The following is a 324-nucleotide window of genomic DNA, read 5'->3' as shown; positions in this document are numbered from 1 at the left end:
GAGTTATATATATTAACATACGAATCTGCATCTTAATACGCTATAGGTACACGTCCAAAAAAATAAATCTGTACCTAGCGAATGGGAAGATGTCCATTTATAACTATACGAAGGAATAAACACACAGCAAAAAATGGGGATTCGGGACATTATTTCCATTGATGACAAATAAATCTTTCTCAGTTGACCGTAGAGGCTGCGCTCGGGCCCCACACGTCTTCCTTCCGTGCGCCGTGACATATATAGCTATGCTGAGACGGCACTTCCTTTCATCGAGAATTATTTTTGGGTGTCTGCCTCCATTTTGTTTTCTTCTCAATTCCC

This window comes from Penaeus monodon, chromosome 25 (assembly GCF_015228065.2).
Source record: "Penaeus monodon isolate SGIC_2016 chromosome 25, NSTDA_Pmon_1, whole genome shotgun sequence".
NCBI classification, from domain to species: Eukaryota; Metazoa; Arthropoda; class Malacostraca; order Decapoda; family Penaeidae; genus Penaeus; species Penaeus monodon.
This window is presented reverse-complemented; position numbering follows the sequence as displayed.